A 6,487-nucleotide genomic window follows, 5' to 3' on the forward strand; every position below is an offset into this window, starting at 1 on the left:
ATCTTGTAAGTAACCCCGGGGACTGCCTGTACACAACACCCTTGTTCATGGTGGTCCCACCAGTCCCCTCCCCCCACTACAGTTTAGGGACAGCCAGCAGCTGCAGAGTTCACAGAGAAGCCTCCCTAGGAGCTTCCCTTTGGGTCACCACAAAGGAAAACAGAAGTGCAGCAAGCCTGGGACTGGAGAATTTCTTAATACGAGAGCAGGAGTTCTGGGGACGGATTCTCAAGTGTGGAGAAGGGAGAATTAGAAACCAGAGGCCCTGCTGCTTCTCCGTAATCATGAGGCTCTTTTAAGCCACTCTGGCGGCATAAAGGGAGCTTCACGTCTGTGGAAACCAGCCCTTCAGAACACCCCCTGCACAGCTGGCTCCTCCAGACCATGTCCCCCTGGTGTAAGGGCTCTGCATCAGCTCTGCCCCCTGCCCCAGTGTGAATCAGGCAGGCATAGCCAGAGTGCACTGCACTTGGGCCCTGCTTCCCAGGGCCCTAAGGCCCTGCCTTCCTAATGCTAGTGGCTGCTCCATCCCTGGGAAAATTGGTGTTGCTGCCCCCCTCCCCCCCCCCCAGTGGCTACCTGGGTGCTAAAATGTACAGCAGCCTCATCAGATTAACTTGTCTTTCTTATTAAAAATCCTAGGAAGGGACATCAAAGTTTAAAAAAAAAAAAAGGGGGGGGGAAATCACATGGGAACTTTCAGCTACCTACCAAGAAAAACCCTGCAAGCTCCTAGATTGAAAGAGTTTGTACTGTCAAAGAGAGAATGGTGGCTGGTGAGGTTAAAAGTGGCAGCATGGCAATGGGAAAGTCCCCTACCCAAGGAAAATCCAACAGCACTGCTAGAGCATGGGCAGGCTGTAGAGACTCCAAGGTGTTCTCTGCACCGGTTTTCTGCAGCTCCTGTGATAATGGGGAGTCGCCCCCCACTCACAGCTGGTTCAACTAGCCCCGCAGACCTCTGAGCTGTGCTGGTTCAGAATTAAAGTAAAACCCGCACACTTCTAAAAATATTTACGATCTTTCCTGTTCCTGGGTTTGGGCAGAGGGCACCTGGGATGGGAAGAGGGAGGGCATGATGGGGCAAGGGGTTTGGAGTAAGCCAGAGGGTCCTGGACGGAGAAAGTTCAGTTGAGATGCCTGTGGGAGGAATTGGAAGAGAGGGCAGTGTGTGGATGTGAGGACATAGCTCCACTGGGACAACTAGGGTTGAAAGTAACTTTACAGACACGGCACAACCCGCCTTCCCTTGGGAGGAGTCTGAGGGTGGCGGAGCCGGTGGTGATACAACAGTACCTGTAAGAAATGTAACTGCGGGGAGGAGTGCAGGGAGCCCAGAGCAGAGGGTTGGATTATGTGGGTGTGCAGGAGTTAGGGGGGCTGCATGGGGATGGAGGGAGCACAGGAGTCAGGATTGGGTTGGCTATGGGGCTCAGCAGAAAGCTGGGATGTGAGGATTCGAGGCGGGGGCCTGGGAGTGTAGGGGAGGGCTCAGAGCAGGGAGGATATGGGGTGCAGGATTCAGGGCAGGCGGGCTGGGTCTGTGTAGGGGGTCAGTGTAGTGGGGGCAAAGGTACCATTTCAGGGGATGGGGGCTGCAGCAGCACATGCCAGGTCACTGCTGCTTTTCCTGCTTCTTGTTTCCTGTGACTAGGGAGGAGGGAAAGTGCAGATCTTGCTGTGTTCCTCTCACTCCCAGCTGCCGAGGGGAGGGGCAGAGGAGGAACACAGTGGGCTCTGCACTTTCCCCTTGCTCCCTAGTCACAAGAAGCAGGAAAAGCAACAGTGACCTCATGTGCAAACGCAGCCCCCCTGCCTCCCAAAATGGTGGAGGTAGGGGAGGGGACTCAGGGCTGGGGCAGTCTCGGGGGGGTGCCTCCCCAGCCCCAGCCAGCCTCTCTAACCTCCCTGGCTGCCTGCTGCTGAGTGCAGCAGCTTACAGTTCACCACGAGCCAGGCTGGGAGCACCCCCACCTCTTCCCTCCCACTGTAGTGGAGTGCCCCCGCCACCCAGCTTCTTGCTAGAATGGCTCACCGGGGTGCACCAGCTTACTTTCACCTCTGGTGACAACTGACAGCGACTGAGGACTGTCCCTACGGAGAGGAAAGGCCTTCTAGTAGGAGGTAATAGCAGTAGTGTAAGGTCAATTCAGTTTACATGCCAAATAGATAGATCTGTTTCATGATTGACAAGCTCTGGACAAGGCCTCTCAAGAACTTTGCTGGTATCATCGAATCGCCTTCGCCAATGGCTGCTCTTTAAAGTAAATGGTGCATTCACATACTAACATTACGTACTCTGTGGACATAGGACACCAACTTGCAATGTTTACTCACCTGTGCCCAGGGCACACAACTTTTTTTTTCTGACTGGCAGGTAAAGCACCTTTTTTTTTTCCTATTACAATTCTCCTGGAACGTAGACAGGCCTCAGCTGGAATCCAGGCTCCATTTGCATGAGTACAGCCAGAATGAGCATCTAGCCTGGACCCGACAGGTTAACTAGACAAGACAGCGGAAAGGAAACATCGTTATCCCCATGAGGTAGCTCGATGAGACTGTGATTTACCCAGATGCACACAGGAAATCTGTAACAGTTCCGGAACTGAACCCAGATTTCAGGGCTTTTACACCAAGTCCATCTTCTCTCATTTTGTGCCTGATCCAGGCCATTTTCATACCCGTGTCGCAAGGCAGCTCTATAGCGCGTCCACCACAGTGGCAGCTGAATGCGTTTTTTTTATGCACATCCATCTGATGCAGTACAGGGACATGCCTGCCTGAGCTCAGATCAGCACAGTGCATCTCAACACAGCCACAAGGAGCTTGGGGCACTTCAGACACATCGTTAGGGGGCAAAGTCTCGTATCACTGACACACGTGCCTCCATCCTGCAGTAGTGAGGGCGGGGGGATGAGGAGATGCTGAGCTGTGCAGGGTGCTATCAAAGCGAGTTAACTTTCTATGTTGGGCAGAGCGCTTGCTTACCTCCCCTGGGAAAGATGGGCAGGAATCTAGCCGCACCGAATCCAGGAACACGTTTCATTGCCGAGGTACCAAGGAGAGAGGTGGGGAAGCTGCCTCAGCTGGTGTCTGTGAGCGTGGCAATGAAGCTCACCCAGCAGAAGGATTTTTGAAGGCTCTACAAGGAGATGCAGAAAGGGACGGCAAAGTACTGTTGCCCAGTTAGGGGCCAGAGTCCAACACGTAGACATGAGGGCTACGTCTACACTGGCATGATTTTCCGAAAATGCTTTTAACGGAAAAGTTTTCCATTAAAAGCATTTTCGGAAAAGCACGTCTAGATTGGCAGGATGCTTTTCCGCAAAAGCACTTTGGTGTCTCTCTTGGTTTGCCCCGGGTTGGCTCCACCCATTTTTAGAGCAGCACCAGCAGCTAGTTCTGACCACTTGGTAGGAAAGCCAAGGAGGCTGCAACCCCTGCTCCATATGGGCTGACAGTAACAGGAGTAGTAGGGGTTGCAGTCTGGGAGTGAGGCTGGTCCCCAGATTATTGGAGCTTGCAGAGGGCTGAGCGAATGGTTTGCATTATGGAACTTGCTAGGCATGGAGAACATCTTTTCTCTGCTCCTGATCGGATTGCAATTTCTTCTGCTTAATTAATGAATCATCTCGGAGTTCTCGAATTCATCGCAAGTACTCAGTGGCTACGTCTAGACTGGCATGATTTTCCGCAAATGCTTTTAACGGAAAAGTTTTCTGTTAAAAGCATTTGCGGAAAAGAGCATCTAGATTGGCACAGACGCTTTTCTGCAAAAGCACTTTTTGAGGAAAAGCGTCCGTGCCAATCTAGATGCACTTTTCCGCAAAAAAGCCCCGATCGCCATTTTCACGATCGGGGCTTTTTTGCACAAAACAAATCTGAGCTGTCTACACTGGCCCTTTTGCGCAAAAGCTTTGCACAAAAGGACTTTTGCCCGAACGGGAGCAGCATAGTATTTCTGCAAGAAGCACTGATTTCAGACAGTAGGAAGTCAGTGTTCTTGCGGAAATTCAAGCCAGTGTAGACAGCTGGCAAGTTTTTCCGCAAATTGCGGAAAAACTTGCCAGTCTAGACATAGCCAGTGTGATGAGGTGGGGGATGGTATTCGCTCTGTTCACTTCATGTTGTATGTGATTTCTACTGTCCTGTAGTAACCCCATGCATGTGCCTCAGTTTCCCTGGGTACTGCATCAACAGCAAGGCGGTGATGGGAATTTCGGTGTGACCGCCTCCCACTTGTACACAATGGCTGATGCTTTCTGTAGCCAGTGTCTGGGAGGGGGGTGTAACCAGTCACACGTTTTGCCCTGGAAACTGGACAAAGGCTGGAGGCCGGGCTGGCTGCCAGGGGAGACAGGCTGCTGGGTGTGTGAGTGAGTCTCGCTGGCATGGGGTGCAGAGCTGGGGGGGCAGGGCACTTGGCTCTGAGCTCTTTCTCCCCAAGATGGATAGTACTGACTGTTCCTGGTTCCTGTGCTAACAAGTCTATTTGACACAGTGTCCCTGTGAATGAATAAACCTTCTGGTCTACCTGCTGGCTGGGAGTCACACCTGGCTGCAGATGGGGGTGCAGGGCCCGGTGACTCCCCCACTCCTGGGTGACAGTATTCATGCTTATGCTGCTGGGTAGGGATTGCTCACAAAAGCCACGCAGAATTCTGGGGCCTGAGGGGAGGAGCATCTGAGCAAATACCGGTCGGTGCAAATGTAACCTTCCGTTTCTGTGCATTCTCACACAACGTGCAGCCCAAATAGGCACTTTCCACAATCCACTGGTGAGTTTCCTCTGTGCCAGCAGCGTCTGACTGTGTGAGTATTTGCAGAAAGCACACGTACCAGCCATCTTGGTCTGTCACAGGGGGGTACGCAGCACCTCCCCCACTGCTAAAGAATGAGCCTCAGCAGCAGCTTTGGCTAAAGGACAAAGCCCCTTAGCTGGGATCTGTAGCTGACCCTCGGCCTCAGTGGATGCGCAAGAGAGGAGGACACATAACACTGATGGAACAGCAGGAGACCAAACACCCTCAGGGCATAAGAAGGCCGAGGTGAATTTTGTTGCATGTGGGTTGCATCATTCACCTGGCTGTGCTCCTGCGGGGTTGCCAGTGGCTGCACTGGGGATACCTGGGAGGTGACATTTTTCCCAACAAAGCAATGCTGACCCTTTTCCCAAATACCCGTGGACTGTGTGGCAGGCAGCAGGCAGGGCAGGCTGGCAGTCTAAGGGACTACTGCCATGCCAAGAGCAAATGGACTGTGTCCTGAACAGGCTGCATGCTGCTCTTTAGCAACCCCTTCTGGTAGAGGCAAGGGCCAGGTAGGGCAGCTGTGAAAGCAATGGTACTCACTCTGCTGGTAGAGAGAGAGGTGGCATGTGGCAAGGAGACTGCATGTAATGGAGATCTCTCTGCTCTGAAGATACCAGATGGGCAGAGGAAAGCCTTGACTGACTCAAAATATATTTTAAAGCACGCTACCCTCAAGGTACCCAGGCATCTCTGGCCAGCTGTGCTAGCCTCGCTCCCACAAATTCCTCCACCATTCAGTACAGCGACAGACAAGGCAGTGAATGCAGCTGGAGTGTGTGCAGCTAAATGATGGAATTCACATCTGGAATAGAACACAAACAACAACCCGGGCTCTTAGCTGTTCTTTAGGTCCACGTGTTACCACCCATGCTGAGCCATTTGCAGTCACTACAACCAGCTTCGGAAGATAAGAGTTAAGGGTGTGTTGCAGAGGTGTGTGAATATAAACTTTCCATTTCCTGGTTTTCAGAGGGTTAGATTTAGCTGCCCTACAGCTAGTGCTAATGAAATTTTGAGGCAGTTAATACAGGATACTTACCCATCTGTTTCCTTCAGAGCTTCCCAAACTTCCTTTGGAGCTTTCATCCAGGGAACCAGGAAATAACAGGAGTCCCATGTTCAGGAGGTGTAGCATGTTTCTGCACTGGACAGTAGATTCACAGTTATGATGTAAGCAACAACCCTGCAATGAAGAGCAGAGAGAATTTTCCATCACCATTTTCTGGGCTTTCTAATTAAAGTTGCTCTTCTGGGATTGCTACTGAAACAAAGATATGTGATCCAAACATAAATACTGTATATTTTAATAAAATAATATACATAATTTAATTGGAAAGAAAGAAAGAAAGAATTGCCCAGTAATTAGAGTTTGGAGAAGTCCCTGGCTGGGATTCAAAGGAAGGGCATTCTGAGTCTGTTCATTATGTCATTTGCAGCTGAAAGCAGAGTCCAGAACATTAGATGGATGCTTTTGCCTTCTGTAGCTTAATAGAAATGAAACTTTTACTTTCAAGAAGATCATGTGATTTCCAGGAAAGGAAGTTCCATATTTGGGCAGGACCAGCAGAAAGCACTTGCATCACCACTACTAGAAATATGCCCTGATAAGTTTCTTGTTGTTGTTTCATTAACCACACCCATCTCAAAAGGAAATCCACTCCTATTGGTCCACGGCT

The sequence above is a fragment of the Pelodiscus sinensis genome, chromosome 5, assembly GCF_052426305.1.
Source record: "Pelodiscus sinensis isolate ZL-2025 chromosome 5, ASM5242630v1, whole genome shotgun sequence".
Lineage (NCBI taxonomy): Eukaryota > Metazoa > Chordata > Testudines > Trionychidae > Pelodiscus > Pelodiscus sinensis.